Below are 23,414 nucleotides of genomic sequence, written 5' to 3' on the forward strand. Positions count from 1 at the left end.
ATGTGAAAAACTGCGTTTGAGTTTCAACTAGCTTCGTCATCATATCTTCTAAATTCGGCTTTTTATCATCGGTTTGTTGTGGTGGTTTGTTTTGAAAATTAGGTCTTTGCTGGCTATAAGTATTATTGGATACTTGTTGATTGCTAGGACCTTGTTGGTTGTTGTATGGAATATTTCGGTTATAATTCTGGTTTTGATTGTAAATCGGTCTTGGCGGTTGATAATTATTCTGATAATTATTTCCAGGCCTTTGGTTTATGTATGAAATATTCTCTCTTTGTTCCATTGTTAATTCAATACTGAGACAATCTTTTGTCAAATGTGGTCCTCCACACTGCTCACAACTAATTCGTATAGCATGAATATCTTTAGTCATCTTTTCCATTCGTCTCTCGAAAGCATCTATCTTTGCCGAAATGGAATCTAAGTCATGGCTAGAATCGGCTCTAGCTGCTTTAGATGATCTAACGATGTCTTTTTCTTGATGCCACTCATGTGAGTGGGAAGCAGTATTATCAATAATTTTGTAAGCATCAGTTTCGGTTTTCTTCATAATAGAACCACCAGCTGCTATATCTATGTCTTTCCTTGTAGTGATGTCGCATCCTTGGTAGAATATTTGTACTATTTGACAGGTGTCTAAACCATGTTGCGGACATCCTCTTAACAACTTTCCATATCTTGTCCACGCCTCATATAGAGTTTCATTTGGCTTCTGTGTGAACGTAACAATTTCTGCTTGAAGTCTTACGGCTTTAGATGCAGGAAAGAATTGTTTAAGAAATTTGTCAACTAAAACGTCCCATGTATCAATCGCCCCTTCAGGTAACGATTCCAACCAATCTTTGGCTTCTCCCTTTAAAGTCCAGGGAAATAACATGAGATATATCTGTTCATCCTCCACTTCTCGGATTTTAAATAGTGTGCAGATCCTATTAAAGGTACGTAGATGTTCATTTGGATCTTCCTTCGGCGCACCACTAAATTGGCATTGATTAGTCACCATATGTAGAATTTGTCCTTTGATTTCATAATCTGGCGCATTAATGTCAGGATGAGTAATTGCGTGACCTTGGCCAGTGCGTTTAGCTCTCATTCGGTCTTCCATACTTAAAGGTTCCAGATACTCCATAATTGAATTTGTTGAATCGGTATCACTAGATGATTCTGATTTAATGGTTCGTTCCTCAACAATCTCTGTTTGAATGATTGGTGGTTCCGGAGGAAAGTTTAATGGTTCAGGATCTATGAACCGTTCCTGAATATTCTCCGGATTCTCAATTGTGAGGTCGGGTTCAAAAAATGGATTATTGGAAATTTGAACTGAAGTACTTGGTCGACTGGATGACGATTCTAAAGAAAAATCAACGGCGGTTATATTTGCTAAATGTCTTGATCTAGTTACAGGTGGTGAACGTACAAAAGGTGGTGAACGTCTTGCTCGGTGCATTCACTGAATATCCTATTAGTTTTAAAAAGGAAAGAAAAATTATAATAAGTTATCCAATCAATAGACTTTTCTGATTTTGCCCACGTTTCGAATAGCCAAAAGATGCAGCAGAGGGGCAGGATTCGTTTGGTCTCAATATAATTGAGGACTGTTTGGCTCCAATAACCCGGTCCACATACAAATCCAACTATTACTACGAACCAGAAAATTTTGATGTCTATCAATTTAACCACTCAAAATAAATTTTCGTATTTTTAAGAAATTTAGATAAGGAGTAGAACAAAAATCTATGTCCTAAAACTAGAATAGCGAGAAATAAGAAAGAAAAAGAGTTCGTCGGAAAAAGGTTGAAAAAGAAAAATGGTTGAAAAATAAAAGGTGACGGAAAAATAAAAGAAACTTATAAAACTTAAAAATACTTGACTAACCTAACCTTATTACTACAACTAACTTAAAATTATAATCGCAAATTGAAATTACTAATTGGAATGATAATTGATACATAGTAAAAGGTCGTCTAAAAATATTAAAGCTTACAAGAAAAACTAAATCCCAAATGGAAATAACTTTAAAAAGAAACTAAAACTTAAAAAGGCGTCGCAAAATTCTAAAGCACCTAAATCTTAGTCTAAAGAAAAAGCACTTAAGGAATTCTACGGCAAAGCCTAAAAATCTAGGAGTAAAAATAACTATAGCAAAAACTAAGTTTAAAATTAAATATGAGCGAAAAATACAAAAATTACGCTAAAACAAATAAAAAGGTACAAAATATAAAAAATAATCTTAAAGTTGTAAAAAGTACAATTTTTATAAAAATATTATTTTTATATTATTTATTTTATAAAAGTATTAGTTTTATAATTTATTAAAACTAATTAAACTAAAAATACAAATTAATTAAATAAAACTAAAACTAATAATTAAATAAACTAACCTAATTAGGGTTATAATATTAATAATTATAAATTAATTAAAACCCTAAACTGTCGGCTGAGGTTACCAGGCCTGTCAACTCAAGCCATGCGATCGCATGGTTTGGAAGTTAAAATCTCATGCGATCGCATGAGGTAGGGTTTCGGGCCAGGAGCTGGGCTGCTACAGTGTTCGGGCCCGAGAGTTTTTTTTTTTTTTTTTTTTTCTAATTTTCTGTTTTTATATAAATACAAAATATTTAAATAAAACTTATATTTTTATAAACTAAAATAAAAATAAAGAAACTTTATAAAACTTTTAAAAAAAACTCTTAAAAATATATAAATTTTTGTTTTTCTTTTTATATTTTTGGTTTTTTTTATATTGTTTTTCTAAAAATGATATACAAATATATTTATAAAATATAGTGTTTCGCCGAATCCCCGGCAGCGGCGCCAAAAATACTTGATGTTATGCGAGGTGTATACGAAATAGTATATATTTTACTAGGAAAAACTATTAAATACGATACAATTTTACACAAGATATTTATTTATTTATAGAATGGATATACTTAAACCTTGCTACAACACTTATAGGCAGTGTACCTAATCGTACAGTAGTGTAGTTTTTAGTAAGTCCGGTTCGTTCCACAGGGAAATCTTTAAACAAAGCTCAACGCTATATTAATTTACTTTTATAAAAATATAAACATATATATAAGTAATATTATTATTATAAAGGGGGTTTTTACCGTTTAATGACCGGTTTGTCGATTTTAAAACTTTAGTCGCAGTTAAAACCAAATGTAAAATATTAAAAATAAATACAAGACTTAAATTAAAGCGTAAAGTAAATAACAATAATGAAATTGCGAATAATAAAAGTGCGATAAAATAAACTTGCGATAATTAAAGAGTACGATAATTAAAAGTGCGATAAAATAAATTAACAATAAAAATGCGATAATTAGAAGTGCAATTAAATATAAAATAAAGGAAATTAAATATGAAATAAAAGAATTATGCTTATTTAAACTTCCGTAATCATGATGTTCGACGTGTTGATTTTAGTTTTATGCCCATGGGTTAATTGTCCTTTGTCCTGGATTATTTAATCTGTCCGTCTGGTTTTTGTCCTTAATAGTCCATCAGTCATAAATATAAAGTGCGAGTGTCCTCGTCAAATTATTATTATACCCGAAGTTAAATATTCCAACTAATTGGGGATTCGAATTGTAACAAGGTTTTAATACTTTGTTTAATGAATACACCAGGTTATCGACTGTGTGTAAACCAAGGTTTTACTACTTTGTTAACAATTACACCAATTACCCTTGAATGTAATTTCACCCCTGTTTTAATTATTCTAGTGGCTATTAATCCATTCCCGTGTCCGGTTAAATGAACGATTATTCGTACATATAAATACCCCGCCCATCGTGTCCGATCGAGTGTATATGGTAATTTATAGGGACGCCCAATTGTAAATCTTTATATTAACATTAACAAACTTTCATTTAGTTAAACAAATATAAAGCTCATTAATAGCCCATAGTCTAATTTCCACAAGTGTCGTTCTTTTGTCCAAACCCCAATTATGGTACAAAGCCCAATTACCCAATTTTAGTAATTAGCCCAACATCATGATTACTTCGTTTTAAATAAGCATAATAATAACTTAGCTACGAGACATTAATATAAAAAGGTTGAACATAACTTACAATGATTAAAAATAGCGTAGCGTTACACGGACAGGATTTCGACTTACACCCTTACAACATTCGCTAACATACCCTTATTATTAGAATTATAATTAAAATTAAAATTAAAATATAAATTATATATATATATTTTACGTATATATGAGAGAAGAGAGAAAGATGGATATGTTTTTGGTTCACCAAAACTCGATTTTATAGGAGATGTGGCCTGACTTTTCATGCCATGCGATCACATGGACTTCCTTCTTCCTGGCCATGCGATCGCATGGCCAGCTGGGGAGGCTCATTTTTGGTTGTTTTCTTCTGCCGACGGTTTTATAAATAATATAATATATTAAATAATTATAAGAATTATTTAAATATTATATTATATTTATGTGCATAGTTGACTTGTAATTTTTAGTCCATTGCGTCGAGCGTTGAGAGTTGACTCTGGTCCCGGTTCCGGATTTTCGAACGTCCTTGCGTACAATTTAATATCTTGTACTTTGCGTTTTGAATCTTGTACTCTTGTAATTTCGAGACGTTTCTTATCAATAATTGGAACCTCTTTGATTGTATTTTGTACTTTTGAGCTTTTTGGTCGTTTGCGTCTTCAATTCGTCGAATCTGTCTTTTGTCTTCACCTTTTATTATTTAAACGAATATCACTTGTAAATAGAACAATTGCAACTAAAAGCTTGTCTTTCTTGAGGAATAATGCTATGAAATATATGTTCGTTTTTAGCATTATCATATATATATAATTAATATAATTAATTATATATTATATTATATTTATATACATAGTTAACTTGTAATTTTTAGTCCGTTGCGTCGAGCGTTAAGAGTTGACTCTGGTCCCGGTTCCGGATTTTCGAACGTCCTTGCGTACAATTTTATATTTTGTACTTTGCGTTTTGAATCTTGTACTCTTGTAATTTCGAGACGTTTCTTATCAATAATTGGAACCTTTTTGATTGTCTTTTGTACTTTTAAGCTTTTTGGTCGTTTGCGTCTTCAATTCGTCGAATCTGTCTTTTGTCTTCACCTTTTATTATTTAAACGAATATCACTTGTAAATAGAACAATTGCAACTAAAAGCTTGTCTTTCTTGAGGAATAATGCTATGAAATATATGTTCGTTTTTAGCATTATCACCATCTCTGTAAGTGTCTTGCGGATGATTCTTCATGGGTGCCATTAGACGAGATTGAGCTAAACAACAAGTTAGAGTATATTGAGGAGCCGATTGCTATACTCGATGAAAAGGTGAAGAGATTGAGAAATAAAGAAGTGAGAACTTTTAAAGTTCAATGGCGACGTAGTAAAGGTTTCGAGTTTACTTGGGAGCCCGAAGAGTTTGTTTTAGTGTATCTTCCTGCTTGTCATGCGGCTTGGATTGCGAGGACGCAATCCGAGTCAAGTGGGGGAGAGTTGTAAGACCCCAGTTCGAATAGTACATAATTGTATATACTATTGAAGCTGCCGGTATCAGTTCCAGCATAGGGCCGCGGCGCGACCAATAGGTCCGCGGCGCGGCCAACGTCGGATGGTGGTTATTTTGTTTTATTTAAAATTGAACGTGGGGCATTTTTGGTCTTTTCACTTGAGGTCGAATTTAAAGACACTAAAAGGCTGGTTGGAGTCTTTAGTTCACATCCACCAACCTTATCATCTCTCCCATTCAATTTTAGAGTGATAAACACTTTGAGTGAGAGAGAGCTCAAATCAAGGAGGAGGAAGTTGATTTCGGGCCAAAGCGCGTGTATTAAAGTTGTTCATCTATCCACTAGCTACGTTTTGATTGTAGTTGTATGTCTTAACCTTGATTTCCTTAATTTAACTTGTTTAAGGGTTAGGGTTTGGGTTAGTGTTAAACATAAAACCCATATTTGGTGATTTTGGGTGTTCTTGGGTAAGATTGAGTCATGAGGACTCAAAAATGACTAACCTAGGGTTTTAAAGTGTTAATTGGTATTTATGAGTCTTAAATGGTAGTTAATCACTAGCACACTTTAGGGTTAAAGTAAGTGGGTGTTATTTGGGCATGTTGGCGACCCAAGTGGGTGTCTCAGCAATTCAATAATATCAAGTTACTCAGCAATAAAGAATCAGCATAGCTGAAATGCAACTTACTACACAAGACAGCTATGCTCCATTACAAGCATAGTGGTTTCCTGAGTGGTCTACATCAATCGTACTATTCAACAGAAGTCAAAGACAAAGTTGAACCGAAAAGGACACGCGTCGGCGGCTGACAAGTGACCTTACAAGACCACGTGGGAATGCAGAAGTTTAACGCATGTGCAGACATGTGGTATACTTTGTCAATGCCTAGGGAACACAACTTTCTATTTGTTTAAACAAATAGTGATGCCAAACCGAATTGGGGTGTTCCTGCAAATAGCTACCAAAGAGGAAAGGGGAGAGCACGCTCTCTGATACAGTTGTCCCCACAAGTACAGACATCCTATGTACCGGTGGACAATAGAACCATTACACGGAAAATAGGACTGCTATAAATTATTGTATCCACTATTGTAACAACTAGTGGTGTGGGTTTGTTTATTTAGAGTCCAAAACGTGTAATAGCTTAGAACACACTCTGTAACTATACTTAAGTAAATCTATATCAACTAACTATCATTCCGCTAAGGATAGTTGTAATTCTTAATGATTTAATCAATAAAGAATAACCGTTGAAAAATTACCTTTGATTCTATTTAATTTACTTGCTTGAATACTAAATTGTGTTTAACTGTTAAGTTAATTAAAAAGAATTGTATTCACCCCCCTCTACAATATTCCTGTTGTTTATCAAGGGACCAACACCTTGTGTTAAAAAGTGTGTTAAGATCATTTTTGGCTAGTGTTAAGGTTTTGGGCGAATTTGACCTAAAATTATGGTTAAGAGTGCAAATGGGTCGAAATTTGCACTATGGGGCAAAAGGACACTAGGATGGTGAGTGAGTTGGTTAACCAACTTGATTGTGTGATTGATTATATGCGTAATGTAATAGGTACGTTACATTGAAGGTTGCAAGCTTGATCCCTCATTCATCGAAGGCGTTAAGGTGAGTGGAATAATTATATATATGCGTATATAGTGTATTTGCTTACGGGCTTGTGGTTAGTGTTATTCGGACGTGTGGATCCACTATAGTGCTATCCGGGCATGTGGATTCACTACTCTTTTGTGCGATGGAGACCACATGTACGTGAAGGGTGGTTCGATAAGTGAGGACGTCCACCTAGGGGGTTAGTGTACACTAACGGTCTGTGCGAGTACCAGCGGTCATTGTGCGAGTGTCGTTCCCTTATGTGTGTTATAGTTAACCATGGTTATGTGTGATAGTTTTAGCATATCGAATTGTGAACTATATGCTATTGGTAATGCTAGCTTATTGAAATTTCGAATATCTAGTTTTGCATTGTGATTGCATAGTTGCTAATTTGCTAGCTCGTGTACGGTATTGTGTAAGTGTTTACAAGTAAGTAGATTATATATGTATATGTATAATTATTGCATTCACTAAGCGTTTGCTTACCCTCTCGTTGTTTACTTTTTTTTAGGCTCCGACGTGGACAAAGGAAAGGGTATACGTTTGGATTAGCGATCTCCCTTATCGATTATGCTAGAGAATAGCTTCTGAAGTTTGACCTAGGTTTGGGTAGTTTAATCCCAAACACCATGCTCGGGTTTTGTTTGGTAATTAAACTTGTTGGTCGAAACTTATATTTTGAAGTGTAAATGGGTGAATGATGCCTGGTGGTCAAATACTTGAACGGGAGTCTTAAAACTTGTAAACTTTGGTTATTTATGTGGCGTGAAGTCCTTTTGAAATTTTTGTTATCGTATTCGCAGAAATTGGCACTTGTGTAAATTTTGTTAAGCTGGAATCAGCTCCAGAGTGTTGCCGTGCCGCGACCCCTTTGGGGCGCGCCGCGACATTAAACACGTTTTGGTAATGGTCTTTTGATGGGTTCTGACCTTCAAATTACGTTATGGGCCGCGCCGCGGCAAATGATGGTGCGCCGTGAGCAGGCGCAGTCACCAACACCATGTTTAAAAAAAAAATCTTTTGGTGATGTTTAACGGGTTGGGTCGTTACAAGATGTTGGCGACGTGTTAGAATGAAAAGTCGATATTCGCGTAATCGAGCGAGGGAGTGTCGCTTAAGATGGAGATCAAAGACTTTGAAAGTCTTCGAAAAGGTCCCGAGTTGGACTTTGAAGCGGTTGGTGGATGTAATTTCGCGACGTTAGTCGAGGTGGCGAAATTTTCGAATGTACATAATGAGATATTTTCGCAATAGGTCGGGATGATTTCCGAGAAATTCATCGATGAAAGTTGTAGTGGTGAGAATCGTCGGACAATTGTGCCACTTTTAGACGATTGCGAGTTAAACGAAGAGGTCGTTGGTGGTGAAAAGTTTGGTTGAACGAATGTATGAGGTGTTTAGCAACTAAGTGTTGATGCGGATCACGAGGACGTGATCGAGTTTAAGTGGGGGAGAGTTGTAACACCCGTATATTCGTGCGTTATATACATACATATATATAGGAAAATGTACGTATACATATACGTATATTATATATTCGTCGTATTACAAATGTATATACATTGAACATGTATATAGAGTACAAGCGACGTATGATGAATATATATAGATGTATACGTGTTATATATATATATATATATATATATATATATATATATATATATATATATATATATATATATATATATATATATATATAGCTGGCGTACGATAGGTTTAACAAAATAATATGAGAGTTGGGACGTATATGTAAGAAGGGTGATCAAAGAGTGTAACAAGTGTTTTAATGGGCATGTACGTTGCATATACGAAGAGAACGAAGCGTGTACATGTGCAATTGTTCGAGGACGTAAAAACTGATCAAAATGTGTTGCTGGTCGCGGCATGGAGAGCTTGATCGCGGCGCGACAATTCAAGCAATCCAGGATCAGGAGGCACGACAACAAACCACCAGACAACGACAAATATCGCGGCACAGAGAAAGGTGGTCGCGGCGCGACCCTTCTGGCAAACTGGTTCCGGATTTTGTAATTTTAAGAGGTATCAAGGGCATTTCGGTCATTTCACGTGTGTACCAAATTTGGGATCTTAAATCCCATCCACCCATTTCATTTCTCTCATTTCTTTTCCTTTTTCTCTTCTATTTTCTTCCAAAACTTCAAAACCCCAAATCATTCAAAGTGTGATTCAAAGGTGAAGGAGCGGGATTCGATCTTTGGCGCAAGAGGCAATCTTGTTCTCCTCGTTCTTAGCTACGTGGTGATGCTAGTGGTAAGTTCTAAATCCGAATTTTGTTTCTTAAGACTCTTGTTCATATTTAGGGGTTTTTGATTGTATGTTCATAAATGAAACCCCACTAGTTGTTAATGGAAGATTAACACCAAGATTCTGGTTTATAAGTGATGAATGCGGGTTTTGGGTTTGGTGTGCAAGTTTTTGCATGTGAGACTTGCAAAGAGTGAAGAATCACTAGTATTAGTGATTGTTGATGTATTGGAAACCATTTTGAGTTCGATTGGTTGACTAATTTTGAATAGGTCAAAATTAGGGTTTGATGATGTTTGTGCCCGATTGTCGATGTAGTTGAGTTTATAAACTTAAAATGAGTTAAGTTAAAGTATAAACTTGAGTTAATGGCGCTTTGAAGTCAAAACTTGTAAATGTGAGAATTTGACTTTGTTAAGGGTCAAAATGGGTTTTGGGCGAATATGTGGACTAGTATGAGTTTAATGGCTAAATGTGGTGTCCTTGGGTATTTCGGGAATGCGAGAACTAGTCTCGTTAGTTTCGGACCTTCGTGTAGCGTTAAAAGTGCAAAAGGGTGTGATTTGCACTTGTTGTTCATTTGGGCGGGTCGAGAGTCCAAATGAGTTTGTATTGATGATTATGTGATAAATGGACTAGGTACGTTCCATTGGCGAGTTGTGGGTTTGGATTGCACTTCATCGAGGCGTTTAAGGTGAGTGTAAATTTACTATACGTGTATGTATGTATGTATGTATAGGATGGGTGCGTGTGTGTAGAGTGACCCTTGGTCGGGTTTACTCTATGTTTGTGTGGGAGAATAGACTCCTATTATGCTTCGGGTCTATGTGATACGCTTATGCGTTTTGGGTTACTACCCTTGATGTTGTGATTGGCTAGCGTATTGAATAAACCCTTTGGCGATGGGTTTTGCTAGCATTTGTCGTGGTGATGATTCGGGTAGTGAGTCGCGTGATGTTCGGATTCACTAAGGCGCGTGAAGTTCGGCCAACCCTATTGTGATGTTTGACTAAGGTATGAGTCGCGTGATGTTCGGGTTCATAAAGGCGCGTGAAGTTCGGCCATCCTTAATAGTCAAGTTGTTTGAAGTTAGTGCGTCGCGTGAAGTTCGGATTCACTAAGGCGCGTGAAGTTCGGTCAACCTTCATGTGATTTAGGTTAAGGGGTTAACCTTATTGTTGTTGTTGATTATATTTATTGTATATGCGTATATACTTATTGTTGTGTTATAGCTAATTCTGTGGCGTTAGCTTGGTGATTACGTAGCATGTAGCTACTTTGTGTATGTGCTCTTTTGTAGTTTGTTTACCATGCGGAGGTGGTGTGTGTTTACTTTTTGTGCGTGGTGATGCGTAGTCATTTTATGCATATGTATGTGTATAGTACATTTACATTCACTAAACATTAGCTTACCCTCTCGTTGTTGATATTTTTATAGGTTCGCGTGATGGCGGCTTGGGTAAGCGTGGGGATTAGAGATCTTGGCTATGTTGCTTTAGAAGATCTTGCTTTTGGACTCGATTTAGGATTGGGTAGCGTAGTCCCAATCACCATGCTCGGTTTTGTGTTAAGTAACTAGTCGGGTCATGTGACTTATATTGGTTTAGTCAAATGGGTCATGAGTATAACCTGCTTTATGATTTAATTATGTAATGTATATTAAAAAGGAATTTTTTTATGGGCCTGTAATCGACGGGTTGGGTCGTTACACGTTATTGGAGACGTTGCCAACCGCCCCACGCCTCTTTTTCTTCGCTTGGAAATGCCTCGATATGGGTGGAAGAGGGCGGCGCCTGATGCCAACTCACCCTCCCACACGGTTGCACCCTCACCGCTACAACAGATCTAATATAAAACTTTAAAGCTCATTTGAAATTTAGGATTGAGCACGGTACATCTCCTCATAAATATAACTTACCTCGTAAATATAAGTTACCGTACATATTAAAAAAAATTCATATATTATATTATAAATATCAATGTTTTACTATGCATTAGTATTTTTTTTTTGTCTAAATTTGGACCGACATGGAATGCTTCTATTACCCCATCTGTCCCATTATAAGTGTCCAATTACTTTTTTTACACAGTTTTGAGAAATCTCACTAACTTCATTCTTTACCAATCAGAATTCTTCTTTCTCCAGAATAACATCTTCTGATTGGTTGAAACACGAAGTGGACACTTGGTGGTGGTAATGGGAGTGATGGTTGAAATGTCCCGTTCTTATTGATTAAAAACGTTCCATATTAATTGATTTCGTTGCGAGGTTTTGACCTCTATATGAGACGTTTTTCAAAGACTGCATTCATTTTAAAACAAACCATAACCTTTATTTCATCAATAAAGGTTTAAAAAGCTTTACGTAGATTATCAAATAATGATAATCTAAAATATCCTGTTTACACACGACCATTACATAATGGTTTACAATACAAATATGTTACAACAAAATAAGTTTCTTGAATGCATTTTTTTTTACACAATATCATACAAGCATGGACTCCAAATCTCGTCCTTATTTAAGTATGCGACAGCGGAAGCTCTTAATAATCACCTGAGAATAAACATGCTTAAAACGTCAACAAAAATGTTGGTGAGTTATAGGTTTAACCTATATATATCAAATCATAATAATAGACCACAAGATTTCATATTTCAATACACATCCCATACATAGAGATAAAAATCATTCATATGGTGAACACCTGGTAACCGACATTAACAAGATGCATATATAAGAATATCCCCATCATTCCGGGACACCCTTCGGATATGATATAAATTTTGAAGTACTAAAGCATCCGGTACTTTGGATGGGGCTTGTTGGGCCCGATAGATCTATCTTTAGGATTCGCGTCAATTAGGGTGTCTGTTCCCTAATTCTTAGATTACCAGACTTAATAAAAAGGGGCATATTCGATTTCGATAATTCAACCATAGAATGTAGTTTCACGTACTTGTGTCTATTTTGTAAATCATTTATAAAACCTGCATGTATTCTCATCCCAAAAATATTAGATTTTAAAAGTGGGACTATAACTCATTTTCACAGATTTTTACTTCGTCGGGAAGTAAGACTTGGCCACTGGTTGATTCACGAACCTATAACAATATATACATATATATCAAAGTATGTTCAAAATATATTTACAACACTTTTAATATATTTTGATGTTTTAAGTTTATTAAGTCAGCTGTCCTCGTTAGTAACCTACAACTAGTTGTCCACAGTTAGATGTACAGAAATAAATCGATAAATATTATCTTGAATCAATCCACGACCCAGTGTATACGTATCTCAGTATTGATCACAACTCAAACTATATATATTTTGGAATCAACCTCAACCCTGTATAGCTAACTCCAACATTCACATATAGAGTGTCTATGGTTGTTCCGAAATATATATAGATGTGTCGACATGATAGGTCAAAACATTGTATACGTGTCTATGGTATCTCAAGATTACATAATATACAATACAAGTTGATTAAGTTATGGTTGGAATAGATTTGTTACCAATTTTCACGTAGCTAAAATGAGAAAAATTATCCAATCTTGTTTTACCCATAACTTCTTCATTTTAAATCCGTTTTGAGTGAATCAAATTGCTATGGTTTCATATTGAACTCTATTTTATGAATCTAAACAGAAAAGTATAGGTTTATAGTCGGAAAAATAAGTTACAAGTCGTTTTTGTAAAGGTAGTCATTTCAGTCGAAAGAACGACGTCTAGATGACCATTTTAGAAAACATACTTCCACTTTGAGTCTAACCATAATTTTCATGTTCATAATAAAAATCATTTTCTCAGAATAACAACTTTTAAATCAAAGTTTATAATAGTTTTTAATTAACTAACCCAAAACAGCCCGCGGTGTTACTACGACGGCGTAAATCCGGTTTTACGGTGTTTTTCGTGTTTCCAGGTTTTAAATCATTAAGTTAGCATATCATATAGATATAGAACATGTGTTTAGTTAATTTTAAAAGTCAAGTTAGAAGGATTAACTTTTATTTGCAAACAAGTTTAGAATTAACTAAACTATGTTCTAGTGATTACGAGTTTAAACCTTCGAATAAGATAGTTTTATATATATGAATCGAATGATGTTATGAACATCATTACTACCTCAAGTTTAGTAGGTAAACCTACTGGAAGTGACAAGAAATGATCTAGCTTCAAAGGATCTTGGATGGCTTGAAAGTTCTTGAAGTAGGATCATGACACAAAAACAAGTTCAAGTAACATTTTTACTCGAATTAAGATAGTTTATAGTTATAGAAATTGAATCAAAGTTTGAATATGAATATTACCTTGAATAAGAAAGATAACCTACTGTATATAACAAAGGTTTCTTGATCTTAGATGATTACTTGGAATGGATTAGAAAGCTTGGAAGTAAATTAGTAAACTTGAAGGGATTTTTGAAGTGTTCTTGAAGTGTTCTTCCTATGATGATTATAGCTTGATTCTTGAAGTGATTTTTGATGAAGGTGATGATTAACTACTGGAAAAATACGTTCATAATAGTGTGGGTGTGTTGAGAGAGAATTAGAAAGAGAATTGGAAGTGAAATGGAGTGAATGATGAGTGGTAATTGGTGAGTGGTGAGTGGGGTTAAAAGGAGTTCTAGTTAGTTGACTAGCTCATGGTAGAAGTTAAAATTGATTAGTCATACATGACATAATCAAGAGTGGAATCCCATGCTAGTTCCTATTGGTATATACTCATAGTAAGTACGTTTTGAAGCTGTGTATAATACGGGTAAGAATACGACTAGAATTCTTGATGAAAGAAAAGAATGGAAAAGTAACTGTAACCATTTTCGTTAAGTATGAGTGTTTTGATATATGTCTTGAAGTCTTCCAAAAGTATTTTAATACATCTAAATACACTACATGTATATACATTTTAACTGAGTCGTTAAGTCATCGTTAGTCGTTACATGTAAGTGTTGTTTTGAAACCTTTAAGTTAACGATCTCAATTAATGTTGTTAACCCATTGTTTATTATATCTAATGAGATGTTAAATTATTATATTATCATGATATTATGATATATTAATATATCTTAATATGATATATATACATTTAAATGTCGTTACAACGATAATCGTTACATATATGTCTCGTTTCGAAATCCTTAAGTTAGTAGTCTTGTTTATATGTATATAACTCATTATTAATATACTTATGGAGATACTTACTTATCATAATCTCATGTTAACCATATGTATATCCATATATATATCGTCATATCGTTTTTACAAGTTTTAACGTTCGTGAATCGCCGGTCAACTTGGGTGGTCAATTGTCTATATGAAACATATTTCAATTAATCAAGTCTTAACAAGTTTGATTGCTTAACATGTTGGAAACATTTAATCATGTAAATATCAATCTCAATTAATATATATAAACATGGAAAAGTTCGGGTCACTACAGTACCTACCCGTTAAATAAATTTCGTCCCGAAATTTTAAGCTGTTGAAGGTGTTGACGAATCTTCTGGAAATAGATGCGGGTATTTCTTCTTCATCTGATCTTCACGCTCCCAGGTGAACTCAGGTCCTCTACGAGCATTCCATCGAACCTTAACAATTAGTATCTGTAACATCCCACCTTTTTCCGTTTACTTTTCCGTTATACTAATATAAAGTCCGTTATATGTTTATAACATCTCCCGTTGATACGCGTTTTAAATTATCTCGTTTAGGTAATTCCCGCACCCGAACGAAAGTTGAGGGACTAAACTTGACAAGGGATCAAACCCTTGACTAGGTCAAAGGGTCAAACCCCTTTCACCCATTCATTATCATCTCCATCTCTCTCTTTCTCTCTAGCAAGAACACACACCCAATTATCCAAATTCATTCAATCATCATCTAAATTCGATCTAGGAGGCTTACAACAAAATAAATTACATATTCGTGATCCTCTCTTCATCCTCTTCATTTTGGTACCAACTTCATCTCATTTGGGTAACTTTCTAAAATCACTAGATTTTGTGTTCTTGATGTTTTTAACTTATAAAAGTGTTAATTAGTGTCTATGGCTCAAGTCTAACATGAATATATAATTTATATGCTCGATCTCGTTGTTTTAGTGTAACTAGCATGAACTTGAATTTTGGTGTGTTGTTCTTGAAGTTTGGATGATCATATGATGTTAGATGTTAAAAGTTCATGTTCTAATTGTGTTCCTTGTATCACTAGCTTCAATTTGATGTGTAGGTTGCCTTAGAAAACTTCATGAACTTGATTATTGATTTTGGTGAATTTGGGTTAGGGTTTGATGAATTTGAAATGGACTTTTGATGCATTGAATGCCATGGATTATTATTGGTAAGTGTTTAGTTGGATTGTATGCTTGATTACCTTCGAAACGGCATATCATTCATGTAAATTGGTTGCCCGAATCATTGAATTGCATTTATGAACTTGTATGCGGTTAATGTTAAGCATTAGATGCGGTTTTGGTTGTTGTAATAGGTAGATTGATTGATGAAATGTGTTTAGTTGTTTTCCTCGTCAAATTACCTTCCCAACGGTATAAGATACTTGTCTTGATTGTTTGCGGATCATAAATGGTGATTGTTTGAAGTTAGGTTCGTGCATAAAACTTAAAAACTGCCAGAATTCTCTGCACAGGTAATGGCGCGGCGCGCCATATACCCGCGCGGCGCGCCATTCTGGTCTGTCCAACTTGGTCAATTTTTGAATAATGTTTGCTATGCTACGCACCTCCGATTCACATGTAACTTGTCCTAACATGCTCATACATGATTAAAAACCTCAGAAAAATAGTTCGGGACACGACCCGAACGTGTTGACTTTTTCGTTGACTTTGACCGACCAAAGTTTGACTTTTTGTCAAACTTAACCAAATGATTATGTAACCTTCCTAACTTGTTTATATACTTGTATCTTGCATGAAACTTGACAATTTGATTTCACATGCTAAATAATCGAGTCGTAACGAGCCATAGGACTAATTGAACATCCTTGACTTATCGTGTTTACCGTTATTGATACGACCTATTTGTTTAGGTCAAGACTAGCACTATCCTTCGCACACGTTATTTTGTGAAGTACTTTTCGTACGTGCACTCAAGGTGAGATCATAGTCCCACTTTTACTCTTTTTGAACTTATATTTGGGATGAGAAAACATAAACGATTCTTTTGAACTAAGTGAACACAAGAACGGGAAAACAAACATTCTACATACGAGTTTAGAACAAAAATCCTCAATTCGATTATCATTAGTTACACTTGCCGGGTGTAAGCGAGAACTTATGTTATATGGCCATATGGGTTGACAACCCTCATCTTTGACGGTTCGCTACCGTCTACGGATGAAATATATTTTCGAGAATCAGTGTTTGTTCTAGCACTATGGATGGGGTATACAATGGATGGAATGTTAAGCTTTGATAATTGGGTGCTCGTGAAACAAACTTTTGGGAATGTATTACTATTATTTCATTGATGCAAATCTTGTGGTTCACTTGTACTTACTTACTTAAACCTATGATTTCACCAACGTTTTCGTTGACAGATTTCTATGTTTTTCTCAGGTCCTTGACCGATACATGATACATGCTTCCGCTCATTATTTTGATACTTGCATTGGATGTCGAGTATACATGCATACATGGAGCGTCTTTTGGATACTTTTAAATTGTGTCGCATAAGTTTCATTTGTACTTAAAACTTTGTATCGTAACTTGTGGTGTAACTATTCTTGTAAAACTTGAACAACCTTTACATTTGAAATGAATGCGACATATCTTTTGGTCAAACGTTGTTTTAAAGACTTATGACCACGTAACGGGACCTAAGTAGACGGCGCCGTCAATGACGATTTGGTCGGGTCGCTACAGATGGTATCAGAGCGTTGGTTGTAGGGATTTAGAGTTCATTAGTGTCAACCCCGAGTCATAGGGTACATTGGTGAGTCTAGACTACAACCGGCATATAGACTTGAAGTAGGAATTACTTGACTACTTGTGCATTTATACTCGAACGCTTCTACTCATATCTACTCTTAGTTCATCTTAATCTCACGTTGTTTAATTTGATTGACGCGCCACCTTGACTATATGAAATGATGTCGAATGCACATATGAATCAGGGTAATATAATTTCCGGGATTATATTACGGTGACTCATATGAACGTTCCGACATTATGACATAAAGAATTTAAGGCAAGTCGAGGAAAAACTTCTCTTTATCTTTATTCTATATCACGGTTAGTATTATTGAGAATACTAATCAATGATATTCTTGTGTCTTGAAGGAACAATGGCTCCTCGTCGTGTACGCCGCAATGAAACTCCCGAACAAGCTCTCGAACGGATGATAGCCACCGCCGTAGATGCGGCCATGGCCGGTCACTCATCCAACAACAATAATAATAACAACCACAACAACAACAACAACAACAACAACCAAGGAGCCGGTAACTCTAGCGAAGGGTGCTCCTACAAAGCTTTCATGGGGTGCAAACCCCACACTTATGATGGAACCGGGGGACCGGTTGTGCTTACTCGTTGGTTTGAACAAACCGAGGCCGTCTTTAGCATAAGCGGTTGCCGGGATCAAGACAAGGTCAAATACTCCACTCACACTTTCTCCGGAATTGCTCTAACATGGTGGAACACCTATGTTCAATCGGTGGGTACCGATGAAGCTCATGCCCTCTCTTGGGCCGATCTAAAGGAAAAGATGATTGTTGAATATTTTCCGCGCGAAGAAACCCGAAAGCTTGAGGAAGAACTAAGAGCTTTGAAAGCGGTCGGAAACGATCTTAAAGCTTATAATAAACGCTTCGCCGAACTATCCTTGATGTGTCCTAATCTTGTTAACCCCGAATCTCAAAAGATTGAGCTCTACATGCTCGGTCTTCCAAAAAGCATCAAACAAGGGGTGATGTCATCCAAACCCACTACTCATCAAGCCGCTATGAACATGGCTCGCCAACTAATTGAAACGGTTGACGAAATCGTAGTTCCGGCACCTAAGGCCGAGGATAAATCGGGCGGCAACAAAAGAAAGTGGGAACCCTCCCAATCAAGCAACAACAACTTTGCTAAGAAGCCTTACACCTCCGACGGCAAGAAAGGTTATGCCGGGAACCTACCTCTTTGCAACAAATGCAACAAACATCACTTTAGCGAATGTAGTAAGTTAATTTGCCACCGGTGCCAAGGAGTTGGTCATAAGGCCAACGATTGTAAAAGTGCCACTCCCGTCACTCGAAAGTGGCCCAATGCACCAAAGACGGGCACTTGTTACGAATGTGGCCAAACGGGTCATTATAGAAATGCATGCCCAAAGAAGAAAGATAACCCCAATACGCGCGGCCGAGCTTTCAACATAAACACCGAGGAAGCCCGGGATGACACTGAACTAGTCACGGGTACGTTTCTTCTCAACAATTCTTATGTCTCTTGCTTATTCGATTCAGGTGCCGATAAATGCTTTGTATCCAAGACTTTGACTCATTCTTTTAACACTCCACCTCTTCCATTAGATACCACTTATACCATTGAAGTGGCTAACGGGAAACTATTAAGTGCCGACACATATTACCGGGGGTGTACGATAAACATTTTGGGTAAGGAATTTGAAATTGATTTGATACCCATGGAACTAGGAAGCTTTGATGTAATAATCGGTATGAATTGGTTAGTCAAAACGAAATCTCACATTCTTTGTGATCTTAACGCAATCCGAATTCCTATCGAGAATGGTGAACCTTTGATCGTCTATGGCGATAAGAGTTGCACCGGACTCAACCTCGTTTCGTGTGTTAAAGTTAGAAAACTACTCCGTAAGGGTTGTTTTGCGATCCTTGCTCACGTTAAGAAAGTCGAGTCCGATGAGAAGCACATCGATGATGTGCCAATTGTTAGTGACTATTCCGATGTATTTCCCGACGAATTGCCGGGTCTTCCGCCTCATCGACCGGTTGAATTCCAAATCGATCTTATTCCGGGAGCCGCACCCGTAGCGCGTGCACCATATAGACTCGCTCCATCTGAAATGCAAGAATTGCAAAGTCAAATCCAAGAACTACTTGATCGTGGTTTTATCCAACCTAGCCATTCACCTTGGGGCGCTCCGATTTTGTTTGTTAAAAAGAAAGACGGATCCCTACGAATGTGCATTGATTATCGTGAACTAAATAAATTGACGGTTAAGAACCGATATCCTCTTCCTCGCATCGATGACCTCTTTGATCAACTACAAGGGTCTTGTGTATATTCGAAAATCGATCTCCGCTCGGGTTATCATCAATTGAGGGTTAAGGGGGAAGATGTCTCCAAAACCGCTTTCCGAACTCGTTATGGTAGTTATGAATTCCTTGTCATGCCATTTGGCCTCACTAACGCACCGGCGGTGTTCATGGATCTTATGAACCGCGTGTGCAAACCGTATCTCGATAAATTCGTTATTGTGTTCATCGATGACATATTGATTTATTCTAAAAATGAAGAAGAGCACGAACAACATCTCCGACTTGTGCTTGAACTTTTAAGACAAGAACAACTCTATGCCAAATTCTCCAAGTGTGAATTTTGGTTAAAGGAAGTTCAATTTCTTGGTCATGTTGTAAGTGACCAAGGTATTAAAGTCGATCCAACGAAAATCGAATCCATTAGCAAATGGGAGACTCCTACTACTCCTACTCACATTCGTCAATTTTTGGGTCTCGCCGGGTACTATCGTAGATTCATCGAAAATTTCTCTTTGATTGCACGTCCTCTAACCGCATTGACTCACAAGGGAAAGAAATTCATTTGGGCGACCGAACATGAATCCGCATTCCAAATCTTGAAAACGAAGCTAACCACCGCTCCTATCTTGTCACTTCCCGAAGGCAATGATGACTTTGTTGTATATTGCGATGCCTCAAAACATGGTTTTGGGTGTGTATTGATGCAACGAACGAAAGTCATTGCTTATGCTTCTCGACAACTCAAAATTCATGAACGAAACTATACGACACATGATCTCGAACTCGGAGCCGTTGTCTTTGCACTTAAAATGTGGAGACACTATCTTTATGGGACCAAGAGTACTATCTTTACCGACCACAAAAGTCTCCAACACATTTTCGATCAAAAGCAACTAAACATGAGACAACGAAGGTGGATTGAAACCTTAAACGATTACGATTGCGAGCTTCGTTACCATCCCGGGAAGGCAAATGTAGTAGCCGATGCCTTAAGTCGAAAAGAAAGAGTGGTGCCTCTTCGTGTCCGAGCCTTAAACATCACCATCCACACAAACCTTAATAGCCAAATTCGGGTAGCCCAAGATGAGGCTCTCAAGGATGAAAACATCTCTCTCGAACACTTGAACGTCCTCACCTCTCGATTCGAAGTTAAAGAAACCGGACTCCGATATTTCGCCGGAAGGATTTGGGTGCCTAGTTATAGGGACCTACGAAGCCTTATTTTAGATGAAGCCCATAAGTCACGATACTCGATTCACCCCGGTGCCAATAAGATGTACCACGACCTTAAACAGCTATATTGGTGGCCGAACATCAAAAGGGACGTAGCTACTTATGTTTCCAAGTGTTTGACATGTTCCAAAGTCAAAGCCGAACACCAAAGACCGTCCGGACTACTTCGACAACCCGAGATCCCGCAATGGAAGTGGGAAAGGATAACGATGGATTTTATCACCAAACTACCAAAAACGACGGGCGGTTATGATACCATTTGGGTTATTGTTGACCGTCTCACCAAATCCGCACACTTCCTTGCCATGAAAGAAACGGACAAAATGGAGAAACTTGCACAACTTTACATTAAGGAGATCGTAGCCCGACACGGTGTACCTTTATCGATTATCTCCGACCGAGATGGCCGTTTCATTTCTAGATTTTGGCGTACATTGCAAGAAGCGTTGGGAACGCGTTTAGACATGAGCACCGCATATCATCCTCAAACCGATGGACAAAGCGAACGTACAATTCAAACCTTAGAGGACATGTTACGAGCTTACGTGGTTGATTTCGGAAAAGCTTGGGACAAGCACTTACCTCTCGCTGAGTTCTCTTACAACAATAGTTATCACGCGAGTATTAAAGCCGCACCTTTTGAAGCGCTATATGGCCGTAAATGTCGTTCACCTCTTTGTTGGGCCGAGGTAGGCGACGTGCAAATCACCGGACCCGAACTCATTCACGAAACCACCGAGAAAATCGTTCAAATCCGAGATAGGCTTAGGACGGCCCGAAGTCGTCAAAAGAGCTATACCGAAAAACGACGCAACGATCTTGAATTTCAAGTCGGTGACCGAGTAATGTTAAAAGTCGCACCTTGGAAGGGTGTAATCCGTTTTGGGAAACGCGGGAAGCTAAATCCGCGGTATATTGGTCCTTTCGAAATCTTGGAGCGTATTGGAACCGTTGCTTATCGTTTAGATCTTCCGCCTCAATTGAACTCCGTTCATCCTACCTTCCATGTATCTAACTTGAAAAAGTGTCTTGCCGAACCCGATAACGTCATCCCTCTCGAAGAACTTACTATTGATGACAAACTTCATTTTGTGGAGGAACCGGTTGAAATTGTGGACACCTCCGTCAAGACATTGAAACAAAGCCGAATCCCGATTGTCAAGGTTCGTTGGAATGCCAAAAGAGGACCCGAGTTTACTTGGGAAAGACAAGATCAAATGCAAAGGAAGTATCCTCATCTATTTGTGAATTCAGAAACGCAAGATCTCGAGGAAGAAACAACGACTACTACGCCTACTTAAATTTCGGGACGAAACTTCTTTTAAGGAGTAGGTAATGTAACATCCCACCTTTTTCCGTTTACTTTTCCGTTATACTAATATAAAGTCCGTTATATGTTTATAACATCTCCCGTTGATACGCGTTTTAAATTATCTCGTTTAGGTAATTCCCGCACCCGAACGAAAGTTGAGGGACTAAACTTGACAAGGGATCAAACCCTTGACTAGGTCAAAGGGTCAAACCCCTTTCACCCATTCATTATCATCTCCATCTCTCTCTTTCTCTCTAGCAAGAACACACACCCAATTATCCAAATTCATTCAATCATCATCTAAATTCGATCTAGGAGGCTTACAACAAAATAAATTACATATTCGTGATCCTCTCTTCATCCTCTTCATTTTGGTACCAACTTCATCTCATTTGGGTAACTTTCTAAAATCACTAGATTTTGTGTTCTTGATGTTTTTAACTTATAAAAGTGTTAATTAGTGTCTATGGCTCAAGTCTAACATGAATATATAATTTATATGCTCGATCTCGTTGTTTTAGTGTAACTAGCATGAACTTGAATTTTGGTGTGTTGTTCTTGAAGTTTGGATGATCATATGATGTTAGATGTTAAAAGTTCATGTTCTAATTGTGTTCCTTGTATCACTAGCTTCAATTTGATGTGTAGGTTGCCTTAGAAAACTTCATGAACTTGATTATTGATTTTGGTGAATTTGGGTTAGGGTTTGATGAATTTGAAATGGACTTTTGATGCATTGAATGCCATGGATTATTATTGGTAAGTGTTTAGTTGGATTGTATGCTTGATTACCTTCGAAACGGCATATCATTCATGTAAATTGGTTGCCCGAATCATTGAATTGCATTTATGAACTTGTATGCGGTTAATGTTAAGCATTAGATGCGGTTTTGGTTGTTGTAATAGGTAGATTGATTGATGAAATGTGTTTAGTTGTTTTCCTCGTCAAATTACCTTCCCAACGGTATAAGATACTTGTCTTGATTGTTTGCGGATCATAAATGGTGATTGTTTGAAGTTAGGTTCGTGCATAAAACTTAAAAACTGCCAGAATTCTCTGCACAGGTAATGGCGCGGCGCGCCATATACCCGCGCGGCGCGCCATTCTGGTCTGTCCAACTTGGTCAATTTTTGAATAATGTTTGCTATGCTACGCACCTCCGATTCACATGTAACTTGTCCTAACATGCTCATACATGATTAAAAACCTCAGAAAAATAGTT

Source organism: Rutidosis leptorrhynchoides, chromosome 8 (genome assembly GCF_046630445.1).
Source record: "Rutidosis leptorrhynchoides isolate AG116_Rl617_1_P2 chromosome 8, CSIRO_AGI_Rlap_v1, whole genome shotgun sequence".
Taxonomy (NCBI): domain Eukaryota; kingdom Viridiplantae; phylum Streptophyta; class Magnoliopsida; order Asterales; family Asteraceae; genus Rutidosis; species Rutidosis leptorrhynchoides.